Here is a 13,869-nt window from a genome sequence, read left to right as displayed (position 1 = left end):
GTAAACGATACATGGTAAGTTTAAACTGTTGAGAAAAATATGGGGAAAAAATGGTACAATTAATGTTGTTACTAAAACAACTTAATTTAAGGTAACAGATCATTAATCACCATAAAATCAGCACGTAATTGGATATTGATTTCAAATTTTGAAAATCAAAATTATATCATATATTTTGAAAACATTTTTTATGAACAATTTGTTAAATTTTGAATTACATTAATTTTATTGTTGTTACAGTGGATTTTTCAAGATGAATACTTCGAATTTGATGATTCATTGAAAGAAGAATTCAGCTATCCAGAAAATGGTACTGTCAAGATCGAGGCTTCATCATCATCATCATCCCCTACACCATCTGAGGAATCATCATCTTCGCCTGAGTCTGATATTATTTTCTTGGATTTCGATGAATCAGAAAACTTCTTCTTACCCAAGTACCCTTCCGTGGAGATTGATTGGGAAGCTCTTTGATACTTTGTTGTAGTATTACTTTGTTTTTGTTTTTTTTTTTATAAAAAACATATCATGTATGGTGTAAGGCATGGCCTCCTGCAATGGTGTTTTTGACATTTGCAGAGGTTGGTGTAGTAGTGAATAGAGTCATGTAGAGAGCCATGTAATAGTAAAGGTCACTTACTCTCCATCTTGTTCATGCTGTGGTTTTTGTATATGCATTGAACCAAAAGGGAGAGATTTTGTATCATGTATGTGTCTTGTTCATTTCTTAGCTTAATATAATCATATCTAATGTTTTAGTATGTATCTAAACTTGTGTTATTATATCAACAAACAATCTTTCAGTATTCCAAAAAACAAAGAATCCACTTAGCTAGTCAAGTAAAATAAGATCCAAACATGAAGATTATTGAAGTGAATATTGAAAATTTGAGGTAAATTATTAGTTTTATTTTTAAATAGTGACAGAAGTACCCGTTTACTTAATTTTGATATAATTTGTTTCGTGATATATTAAGTGGCTTTTAAATTTTGTAAAATCGAGAAACTCGTAAGTGTTGAATTCACTAGTACTTTTCAGGTAAATCATTGGCAAAAAATAGTAAGGTAAGAGAGGTTTTCAATAAATAAATATATTTTTTTACTTGCTAGTAGTATCATGTTTGCAATTGAGTATACATCGGATGATCAGAATCATTAAAAACAAAAAGTAAAAAAACTCAAAAAAAACATGATTATTTTTCACTCATGCTCCTCTTGTCATTGGATCTCTCCTATTCCTTACACACTGATTCCATATCTATCATCAAGTACAGCTGATGAAGCATTTATTAAACTTAGTGAATGATACATTATAATAATTTTCAAACCATGTATCAGTACATCAACTAAACAACTAATACCTTACTGATACATGATATCAGTTTTCAGGAATTCATACTACATGCAAAACATGTGATACATATCTACTACATGTATCAGTGCATTGACTAAACACTGTACACACAGATTCTATATGTATCATCAAGCACAGTTGATGACGCATTTACTAAACTTATTGAATGATACATTATAATAATTTTTAAAACTTCATGATACATATAAAATATTATGATACACAACAAATTCATGTATCAATTCACCATCTAAAACACTATACACACTTATTCAAATGTATCAGCAAGCACACTTGATTCCTTAAAATTTTTACTAATTTAAACAACATTTTTAAGTACCAAAATACTAACCCGAGACAATGTAGGCCTAACAATAATGTTTGCTGCTTCTTTTTTCCTTTTTTGTTGTATTTTGACAACCTTTGATTTTGATGTTTCGTCAGAGTCTTTGTTTGAATCCTTCTGAAGATTCATAGGATCATGCAAAGACTTTTTCCTATTTTCTTTCCAATTTTCATCGTCGGAATCATATATCCTTCTATTAATTAACGGATCCATTACTGTGATGTAATAGAACAATTAACAAAAATAAAAAAGAGAAGAATATACGAATTGATGATGGATTAATAATAAAAAGATGCTGGGTTCAAACGATTACAGATTAAGAAGAAATAGACGATGATGGATTCAAGAATAAAAAGAAGAAAATAATAAAATATGTTGGGTTGAGAAGATAATATGTTGGGTTAAGAAGAATGAAGATGATTATGGAAAAAAAAGAACTGAAACTTGATGGAGTAAGAAAAAAACGGTAGAAGTTAATGGAAGTTGTCCTGCTTCCTGAAATTTTTACTTTTTTAAATTTCAAATTTTTTGAATTTTGAAATTCAAAATTTCAAAATTTGGTCTTTTATTTAAAAATAATTAAATTTAATAATTCAAAATCAAAAAGCTGATTAAAAGGTTGAGTGTTTAAATGGATAAAATTTAAAATTCAAAAACTGATTTAAGAGGTTGAGTGTTTTAATGGAGAAAAAATAGGCATTAAAATGGGTAAATGTGTATTATAGGAGAGAGAATGTAATGTATCTAAAAACTTACACTAAAATAAAAAAAAGGGAATTATGTAATATTTGAAAAAAGTAGGGAATATTAGAGAATATAAAAATTATAGTTGTGTATTTAAGTTATTTTTTCAATTTTTTTTACCCAAAATTAATGGTTGGCTATACTGGGCCACTTGAATGATGGACACTCTGTCATGGACCTTAACGGTTGTGGCCTAGCCCAAGAATCGACACAGATACATAAGTGTTACACACAATTGACAACATATAGTCCAATAGCAATTAGCAATTAATAAACAAATAAAAAGGAAAAAATTACGTACTAAAGAAAATTTATATTATATAATTACTCATCATAGTTATAGTTTGCTATAATTATCACTCGCGACTGTTTACATCCCTACTCTTTCGCAATAGGGCGAAACGTCGCGACAACTCGAAAAATAATTAATTGATTCAATTTTAACAAAATTAAAAAATAAACGAGTTTTAAAAAAGAGTCGCCACCTAATTTTTTAGGAAAACTAGGAAACCAATTATTAATCTACGAAACCAAATTGATTCTTAGGTAAGGGGTTCAAGTTATTCCGAAGGGAAGGGGTTAGGCACCCTTCGGAATCCACAAATGTGGTTCCCGACTGAATTCATTTTTTTTTCAAATTGAGGAAAGATATAAAATAAACACATATAATAAACACACAATATACACAATAAAGCAATAATTATCGGCCTAAAGTTTGTCTAACGTCAATATTCACAAAATAATGAATGAAATACAATTCGAACTTTTCGAATAATTTCAATGAGAAGCACCTCCGGGTACCTGTAAAGACACTTAGTAAAAGAGTTATTGTCAAAATAATATAAATAAAAATAAATAACTCAAATAATAACTAAAATAAAAATCCGTCTTATTAACATGGGAGGCCTTGGAAATCGACGGTTATTTCTTCATCGGCCACTTTCAACATATAAAATATATAAACTTGAATTGAAATTCCGTCCTTTTAAAATGAGGAGGCCTCCAAAACCGACGGAGAGTTTTCTCATTGGCCATTTTAACAAAACAAATAATATGAACTTGGCTAAAAATTTCCGTATTTTTTTAAAAAGGGAAGACCTCTAAACCCGACGGATAGATTTTTCATCGGCCTTTCAACATATAAAATATATAAACTTGAATTAAAATTCCGTCTTTTTAAAATGGGGAGGCCTCTAAGCCCGACGGATAGATTTTTCATCGGCCCTTTTCAACATATAAAATATATAAACTGAACATCAACAAAACATAACAAACTTATCCCAAGAGAATATGGAAAACAACAACCAAACTAAAATAACATAATTAGAAATGGAAACAACTATAACATAATATATATAAAAATTAAAAATAACATTAAAGTAGAATAATAACAAAACCCTGAAAAGTTAAGATAGCAAATAATTGACTAACAATTTTAAAATAATAGTAATAATAAATAAACATCGAATCGTAAAATAATGCTAATATTAAAACTACAATAAACACAAATATTATGAGTATTGTTTTGTTTTATCTCTCCAAATCCCCCTAAAAATAGTGAATGAAGTGGGCTTATATAGAAACCCAAAAATCCTCAAAAAGGATGAAATACCGATGTGGGACTATTGTAAAATTGAAAATTGTTTGAGAGACAATGTGGGAAAGGCATTTTTTATTTTATTTTTTTGTATTTGACTCAAAATGTATGAATTTTAAAATCATCGGACAAAAATTTGCTATTAAATAAACAAAGCTTCAAAATCACGAATTTTTAAAATGTTAGGCCAAAATTGGGTGTCAACAACGACTAACTTATACATTAATTATGTGGACTGACTTCGAAATTGTATAATTAGTCATGTTTGTATATGAATAATTTGCCAGATATACAAACACATATGTATAATATACAATTATCTAACTAATATACATATACAATTCACCTTTCTCCCACTATTTTCTCCTTCTATCGCCTATCTCCTCCATATAACATGTAGCTACAAATTGTAATTATCAAAATATAGCTATGGAGAGTAATTAATTATTTTTAAGTGACTATATGTGAAAGTTTCCCAATAAAAAATTAACACATATTAGCCTAAAAGTGATATATCGACATTTTTTAAATTATTATTTTTTCAAATAAATAAAGATACTTAATATCATCTCTCTTTTAACTTCCAACCATTACTCCTTAAAACTACCAAAAAATTATTTAGAATTATTTCTCTCCTTTCAAATTATTACGTACTTTTTTAAATGGAAAATGGCTAAAAATACCTCTATACTAATCAAAAAAGTTTTAAAATACCCCTCAACCAAGCTTTTTGGTCTACTATTACTCTTTAAACTAACAACATTTTTTTTTAATTATTATTATTAATTATTACGTAGCGCCTTACTATTGGTTAAAGTAAATTTAACCCATCAAACTTTCTCATACTCACCCGACCCGACCTATATTGACATCCCTAACAATTTAATTATCAATAGAAACACGCCATGTGATAATTAATAATAATAATAATTAACAAATATAAGGCTGTTAATTTTAAGGGGTTAATAATAGACTAAAAGAGTTGATTGAGGGGTATTTTTGACTCAATAGGTGGATGAAGCTATTGAGTCATTTTCCCCAAAACTTACTTTAATACTGTAATTTTACGTATATTTAAATACCCCCTTAAACAACTTGCAAGTGAATTAAATATCACTTTAAAGACTGACATGACAAATATAAAATTTCTAAGCGCGTAAATAGCATAAAATGAAAAAGGAAAGATAAGTGGGTCCCACTTTGTCTTCTTTCAGCAACCTGTACCATCTCTGCTTTTCTCTCAAAATGTTTTTCCATCCCTTTTTTATTCCAGTTTTCATCACCAAACTTCGCCCCAAACCCTATTGTTGAAAGCTCTTGCGAGAGACCAGCCGTCGTAAGACCACCAAATCTTGCTAAAAAATTTCACCAAATTTTGGACAAAGCCATACCCTTTTCTGGCTTTCTTCCATTCTTCTCTTTTCTTTTTATTTGCTATCATCTTATTTTGCTTTTCAGGCGACTCGTCATCAGATCTGTCGGTTTTGAGCCTACTATAACAACAATAACTCCGGTGATTGGCATCGAAGCAGTTGTTGATTGTCATTAGAGCAAGCATGGTTGTTAAGATTTAACTTTCAAAAACTTGCAAATAAAAATATGGAAAAATGGTAAGTTAATAGCAAAAAATGAAATTGAAAATAAAATTTGCCAAGAGTATGAGCAAGAGTAGCACCAACAAACCCAGCTCCAACGATGATTATAATTTTTTAATATTGTCGTTACAAAACTAGCCGGTATATAGTCATTTCATCGTTTCACACAATGTTCGTTAAATTATTAAAAACTATGTTGTGGATGTTGAATTTTTACGAAGGGTAACAATTACTTTTGTATTGTATTGTATTGTATTGATTATTGAGATAATGAAGAATATGGAACAATGAAGAAGATGAAGTCAACAGTGAAAATGAGAAGAAAAAAAGATACGGAAAAGAGAAAAGAAATTAAATAAAATTTGTTCATAATCAGATGTGTTATATGCGTGTCATTGAAGTGGCGCTTACGTGGCGCGAGTGTACATCACCTTCCTATTATGAAACTGGTATTGTTTGTGTAAGGTGGTATTTAATTTATTTGAAAGTTGTTTAAGAGGATATTTAAAGGTCCGTAAAGTTATGATGCTAAAGCGAGTTTTACGGACAAGTTTAGAAGGAATTTGATGTATTTAGTCTTTTTTTATAATCAATTTTATAAAAATATTTTTTAAGATTTTTTTTTTTAAAAAAAACTCCCAAAATTTACAAAGAAAGTTCATTTTTATGATCAAAAATTACTTTAGGAAGTCTTTTGAAAACTTCTCCAAAATATATGAATGAATATCAATACTATAAGTTAGAATTTTACTTCATGGAAAAAATATATTTGAGGAAAAATTTTAAAAATTACTATACAAGTTTATGGTTAAAGATCACATTTTTTATGATAAATAGATAAGATTTTTAAAAATAAATTTCATAATCAACGACTAAAGATTAAATTTTTATGATTAAACTTTACTTCATGACCAAACAAATAGTTAAAGGATTTTTTTGAAAAAAAAAACTTTTAAAACTCATGATCAAAAATCGGAAGTAATTCTAATTAATTATTTTTTATGATTAATTTTCAAAAACTATTAGCAAAATTTATGACTGAAGATTGTTTTTTTAAAAATATTATCAAATTCTGTAGTCAAAAAAATATTTCAAGGAAAAACTTCAAAAACTATGTTAAAATCTACTAGTAAAAAAGATAATTTAAAATTTACTTTCAAAATTTATGAGCAATGAATATTCAAGGAAAATCTTTAAAGTTGTGTTGAATATCATATTTTTAAAATCATAATAAATTTTATAGTCAAACTAATATTTAAGGGAAAACTTTAAGAATTACTTCTGAGAGTTATGGTCAAAGAACATTTCAGGAAAAAAAAGAAAATTATGAGCAAAGTATATTTAAGGAAAATCTTTAAAAACTACAATAATATAAAAATTATACTTTTAAAGTCTTATGAAATTTAATAGTCAAAGAAACATTTAAGGGAAAACTTTAAAAATTACTTTGAAAAGCTATGGTCAAAGAAATATTTAATATAAAAAACTATAAAATGTATAGATAAAAGAAGAAAATAAATTGATAAATATTAAAGGAAAATGTTTAAAATGTATTTGGATTTTTCCACCAAAAAAAAAATGTATTTGGATTTGATCCTAATGTACCAAATAAGGGCCTCACTGCTCACTATCAACCTCCTCATGCAAATCAACATTTCAAATTCCTTAAAAGTAAGCTTTTCTTTTCTATTTTTTACTCTGCTCCTTCTTTTAAAATTGACACACAGTCGTTTTCAAGTTACAAGTGCACAAAGTTTTATCATCTCTTATATATATTTAAAAACTTTATAGAAACTTTTTAATAATATGACTTGATACGTGAGACATTGCTTTTAACTAAAAATATATATATAGGTCCCATCGTTTCTATTTAATATATTGTTGTTTCACTCTCCTATCTTACTTAATTTATGAATAAAAAATTATGTGATCCTATTCGTTTTGTTTTACATAGTTATTTGTTTGGCGGAATTTATTGGTGACCTCCTAAAATTGGCACCAAGTTTCACATAAACATCTTAACTAGACGATACTTATTTTAGACACTTTAAGTAAGATTCTATTATGTCATTTTGATATTTTTTGTTGAGTTGACATATTATGTATGTTACACTTACTTTGAGCGCTTGAAAAACATAATTTTATGATTTAAAACTTTTTTATTTCTTTTTCTTCCTTCTCTATCCTTCCCACACTTGCTTCATCATATACCACCACCTTGCATATTCAATTTTCTCTTCTCATTGTCATTTTTTGATGTGAAAAACTAAATTAATTATATGTATCACCAAAAATAATTTAAAAAAGAACCAAAAATATGTCTAGAGCATATATCTTCTTCATGTTATCAAATTATTTACCTAATTTTTTCATAGTTTCATTGCCGGAAAGTTTACCGATACCTTCAAGTGTTTGTTCGTCTATTTTCACCTTTCTCTATTTATGTAAAAAAAATTCAAATTCAATTTTTTGAAATATTAATTTTCTACTTCTTAAAGCTTTTAACTTTTTCTATTTTGCTGAACCCGTTTTAGGTAAATTCATAAATAGTTCTGATGTTATCATGGATAAAAAATTTTGGGTACTTTGAAACTTTCTAAATGAGCAGTTCCAATGGTAAAAGTGATTGAAGAACAAAAAAGATAGTATGATATTTAGATTATGAGTATTTGCTTATGACCCAAATTGGTTATATAGATTTGAAGAAAAAGATCATAGTAGTGTTAATCTTCGAGCTTGAAGAAGAAGATATCAAAGTAATAGTGGTTAGAGGAGAAGGAGGTGTGGAAATGGTGGAAGAGAAAAATAAATGCGTTGTATATTTTATTTTTTTACTTTTTCTTATTTATTGAAAGATTTTTTTTTACTCTTTTAAAAAAGAATGATCTTTTTCTTTTTTTGGTAACCACTTTTCATGTGACATGTTTAAGGCCACATGATTAAAGGATAATTTTGTAAATTTAACATAATTTTAATTCAGGATCACATGATCAAAAGTCTTTTTTATTTTCATAAATATCATTTTAAATCAAACTAGATCATTCTTTTTTAAACGGAGGGAATAGTAGAAATACATTTACTTTTAATTAAAAACAAATTGGTGGATTGTGATAGTTATCTTGTTTGCTCTAAGTAGGAGTATTCATTTTCATTTTTATTTTTAATTTCATTTGCTAGTATTATTATTCTTTTAATATTGTGTCAGTGGAATATAATAATGGTGGAGTATATGTTTTGTTTTTTAAGATATTGGACACATAAAGGAATCTGCTGGGCTAGAAATTTCCCAGTTGAAGCTTCACATTATATATGAATATTGGTACATACTCTTTATCTTTCAACGATGTATGTGTTACATAATCAAATTACTTTTACCTGTTATATATATATACATTTATTTTAACTTATACACTGTTTGAATAAGAAGTGGCATGCATGATTCAATAAAAAGAAATAATGTTGTTTTAATTCTTAAACGGTGATATATAGCTAGTGATGTTATATGGAGTATAATAGTAATTGGAGCCACACCATATATACTTGCTAAAGACGACACACCTTATGTCTGTCTCTTTGTTTGTTAGGTTTCTGTTCACTATCAAATATAATAAACACTCACCAATCATTGATTTCTATTTCAACAAATGCTACAATTGAATATGTGGCGGGACCTTGAATATATCATTGATTTCTATTTCAAGTTTCTTGTTTTCAAAACAACAAACATTAATCACCGTTTGACAGTAAAACATTGGATAGTGATGATGTGCTTTAATTTGTCACTACACCTCCACGTTAGCATATATACATCATAGCCACAAATCATTTTGATTATATTTTGACTGAAAATGTGATATTTCCATTTTAAAATCTGATACTGATCATTTTATTTGATACGGGATGTCATTCGTTAACAATAGCCTATACCTAGAGCTAGCGAATCGCCAAGCTTTGCACTAGAAGAATTTCACCAACTTTATACGATAAAGTGACGAAAGTATTTTTTTAGTTATCATGCACATTAAACTTTACTTTCTATAACAAAGAAGAAAATGATTAATAATCATGCTGCAAAATTAATTAGCTATAACAGTTAACTAATTTACACATGCTAGCTATATATAAGAAGAGAACTGTTCATAATATGAAAGCGAAAACCGAATCTCTCACTGATTGGTGACACATGACTAACATTTTAATTGATATGTGTGTCTATATACTATATAGTAAGAGAAGGATGTGGATGAAGGAGCTGCTCAACTCATAAAATCGTTCTCCTATCCAACTTACCAAACTCAACACACTTAATTTCCGACCAACTCCGTCTCTTTCAACTCTACAAGGTCACACACTATTAATTTTTAACATCAAATTACACATTCACTTCATATATTTTAATACTTTTTATATAAACACCCAAAAAGAGTGGTCGTGGGAAAGGATCTTAAATTAACACAATGTATATATTCTTATGGCAAGCCATTTCTTTTCATGACAAATTCCAAAGGGCATTGCCTGATCATATTAATTATCAACCATACATGAAGTTGTCGTATAGCCAAAAGATTTTACTAGCGAGTGGGTATATTTCAAAGAGCATCATGCATATATGTAGGTGTTTTTGGTAGAGCGAAAAATAAATTAATGACCACGTCCTCGAGTGCTAGGATTTGTTTTCTCTAGCTATATTCACACAAAACTCATTTTTTTAGTCTTTAAAGAAATTTATTTCCTAGAAAAAAAATAAAATATTTTGAATAGAACCTCAAAATTTTATAAAAAAGATTTTCACCGACACACTAGGTTTGGCTTTATCTTTTGCCAATAACGATGCACCTCTTATGTGGTGGGTGGTAAAAGAAGTTGTTTCTCTTGCCTATATTTCTAGATCAATATACTGCTACCTGGATGTTGGACAATATATGGCAGGCAAAGTGTGCTTTAAAGATAGCACATCAACAATAAGATGAGAGAAGAGATATGGTAGATCTACAAAATTGATAAATTGTTTCCTATTTGGGACAAATAGGCAAGACACATCTCAAATTCCTTTCCACCTACTTCGACCTTCTTTTGCATCATAATCTACCCTTGTTCCGATTTATACGAGTTGATTTTGTGAGAGTCCTATAAATATTCTTTGACCGTTAATTTTCTATATGTATTTAAAATGTCTGATTTATATAAATTCATAACACTAAAAATTAATTATATTATTTTCTATTCTTTTTTTAAATACAAAAATCTCTTATAATTAATAGAGTTTGGATACAATAATGGAGTTCCAGTCAACAAATATTTGGGGATAGAACATTTGGATACTCAGGGGATTGATGTATCAAAGAGGGTTAATACATCCAGATACATAGGAGAGAGATGTATTCGATAGGGGATAGGGATGTATGAGCAAGAGAAAAGTGATGTGCCGATTATTTTCTTTTGAAAAAGATAGGAAATTTTAGAATAATAATAAATAAGATGTGTATTTAGGTAATTTTCTTTAAAAAAATTTAAATTGTTAATTTTTGAGACTTATAGTATTATTTTATATAGTGTTTAAATATGTAATTCAAATCAATTTTTTAGAAAACAATTCATATGCTAATTCATGGAAAAATTAGAAAAAATCAGTCTCAAGATTTTTTTTTTAAAAAAAAGGTGTCACATTTATTATTTTCTACTCTTTTCAAATACAAAAACTCCTTAAAATTAATAGAGTTCGGATACATCACTGGGTATACATCTAGAAGCATAGGTGTTGGAGAACTAGTATTAGATGAGAGGATTGAGTTAATTTAGATTATTAAAATAAATTGATCATATTACATCCCACTCAAAATCTACTTGGTAAATTAAACATATTCTTACAAAACTACAATCACTTTAAGGAGGCCATTTAGGCAGATGTCCTCCGAATTAATATATTAAATTTCCAAATCAATTTTTTTATATGATATGGATCGCGTGTCATGTGAAGAAATAAAATTTTTTTAGACGTAACTCAACTTTGGAAATTGAATTGATTCAATATCATTTAGAACTATCTGGGAAAACTAATTCCACATTCCATAATGTTCGTTTGATAACTAATTAATAAATGTAGATATGTTTTATACTCAATTAGATGCTATCTGAAAATAAGCCTCCTTGCATGATAAACAAACAAAGACGTACAGATTATAATAGTTTTAAAGGGAAGAACCTTTTATTATTCGCATCAACAATAATTATATGAGGTCAGCCTTTGGAGCATCAACTAAAACAAGGAAAGGCATCAAAATTTATTTGAAATATTACAAATAATTTCTTAATTACCATTTTTTTTAATATATTGTCGAAAATATATACTAATATATTTATATGCCAAATGGGTTCAATTTTTTGAATTGAATGATAAGAACAAATCAAACCAATCCCATATATGTTATAAAGAAAATAAGAATTGTGAAGTATAATTTATGCAAATAATAAAACAAAATGGTGCAAACCAAAGATAGAAAGAAAATAGTCATGGCATCTCTATATAGTGCATTCATTCTTATATACTAGTTTAAAGAATGCTTGATTTAAGCATGTTTTGTCAATTTCATATCAAGTGGTGTTGTAATGCGTCAATTTCTTTATTCTTCCATACTTGTATGTGAAGATCAATATATTGAACTCTTAACATTCTAGAGATAATGTATAATTGACAAATTTTTAAAATTAAAGAAATCTTTTGTTAAATTATTTAAATTTGGTTAAACTTGAAAACGCATACGTATATCATATTAAAAACTACTACTCTTTAACTAATAAAATAACCTATCATTTGTATTGAGAAGATTATCCCATAAGAATATTTTAATAGATCATATGTTAGGTTAATTTGTCATCAATTATAATATATATATATATATATTCATATATTGACCTGTCAAATTTCTCTCTGCAAATCTTTGAAAAAATAAGTATATAAAATGAAATTGATCTTTGACCTCCCACCATCTATCGCATGCATCAACTCAATGCACACAATAATGCTGTGTTGGAAGAATCAGAGTCACAACATTCTAGTCAATCAGCAAAACAACATGCTGATTTGCCTCCAAGATAGAAACTCTGATCCACCCCAATGGATCATTGATACAGGAGCTACTAATCACATGACTTCAGATATAAATCTTCTAAACAAAGAGTCAATATATCTGAAGCTATCAAGTGTAAGAGAGTCGCATTGCCTAATGGTGGTGTAGCTTTGGTCACACACACTGGTTCTTGTACTATTTCTAATGTTCTTCATCTTCCACAATTCAAATATAATAACCTCTTATCTGTTTTAAAGGAAACTAAACAACTTAATTGTTCAGCTACCTTTCTTCCTAACTTTTGTGTTTTTCATGATATCTACAGTGGAAAGGTGAAGGGGATTGGTAGAGAAAGAGATGTTTTATACTATCTACTCAGCCATCACAAACTTCCAGGACATAAGAAGAGTACTTGTGGTTTCTCAGTTAAGAAGGATTCGAGTCTACATGTTATTGATCCAAGTTGGCATAGATCTATGGCACAAGAGGCTTGGTCATATGTTATCTAGAGTGTTATGTCATAGAAAATACTTTGGGAAAATGTAATGTTTGCCCGTGTTCTAAACAAACTAGGTTACCTTTTCCAGTGAAGTCACCTAGCTTTAGTAAGAGTGCATTTGATCTTGTTCATATGGATGTGTGGGGGCCTTATAAAATTCCTACTTGTGATGATCAAAAGTGTTTCCTAACTATAGTTGATGATTTTTCACGTAGGACATGGGTGTTCTTACTTAAACTCAAATCTGATGCGATTGTGGCTATTCAACAGTTCATTTCTTATGTTCAAACACAATTTCAAAAATGCATAAAAACAATAAGAAGTGATAATGGAGCAGAGTTTATCAATCATATGTGCACTGAGTTACTAACTAGGTTAGGTATAGTACATCAAACTTCATGCTCAAACACCCCTCAGCAAAATGGAATTGCTGAAAGAAAACATAGGCATTTATTAGAAGTAACTAGAGCAATCAGATTGCAGGCTAAATATATTGGGGTTATTGTGTTCAAGCTGCTACATATCTGATAAACAGAATGCCCTAATGTGTCTCCATATGAAAAATTTTATAACGGACAACCATCACTTTTACACTTGAAGGTTCTAGGATGTTTATGTCATGTAAAAGTTTTACATGAGCAAGATAAGCTCATGTCTAGAAGCAAGT

The sequence above is a fragment of the Solanum lycopersicum genome, chromosome 6 (assembly GCF_036512215.1).
Source record: "Solanum lycopersicum chromosome 6, SLM_r2.1".
NCBI classification, from domain to species: domain Eukaryota; kingdom Viridiplantae; phylum Streptophyta; class Magnoliopsida; order Solanales; family Solanaceae; genus Solanum; species Solanum lycopersicum.
Note: the sequence above shows the minus strand (reverse complement) of the source record.